Source organism: Micropterus dolomieu, linkage group LG21, assembly GCF_021292245.1.
Source record: "Micropterus dolomieu isolate WLL.071019.BEF.003 ecotype Adirondacks linkage group LG21, ASM2129224v1, whole genome shotgun sequence".
Lineage (NCBI taxonomy): Eukaryota > Metazoa > Chordata > Actinopteri > Centrarchiformes > Centrarchidae > Micropterus > Micropterus dolomieu.
The window spans coordinates 278,976-279,376 of record NC_060170.1 but is presented as its reverse complement, the minus strand read 5'-3'; positions in this window follow the sequence as shown (position 1 = coordinate 279,376).

The window sequence follows — 401 nt, the reverse complement described above, 5'->3', positions numbered from 1 at the left end:
TATTTCCCCAGCTTTTCTGATGTTTACTGTGTATTTACTTGACATCATCTGAACCTGTTTGGTCTGGGCTTCAGCACATAAACCTTTATTGTTGTTTTGTATCCTTACATGGAGTCTGTGTTGCTGGGAGCCGGTTGTTTTGTGGTGTTAGTGGACTGCATGTCGTTAGCTGCCGTGTTGTCGCTGTAGTCTGAGAGGCTCGGGAGTGCGCACAGAGCTGAATCCGACCCAGTGTCCTCACATTAAAAGCAGAATAGTGGCTGATGCAAGCTACAGAGAAAACAGGCGTGTGCTTCATTTCTAAGTGAGTTTTGAACCCATTGACCATAAGGCAATGAAAATTTGAGGACAAACAAATGGAGCTCTAGATTACCGTGCGCTCAGTTCGTCATCTTGCTCTA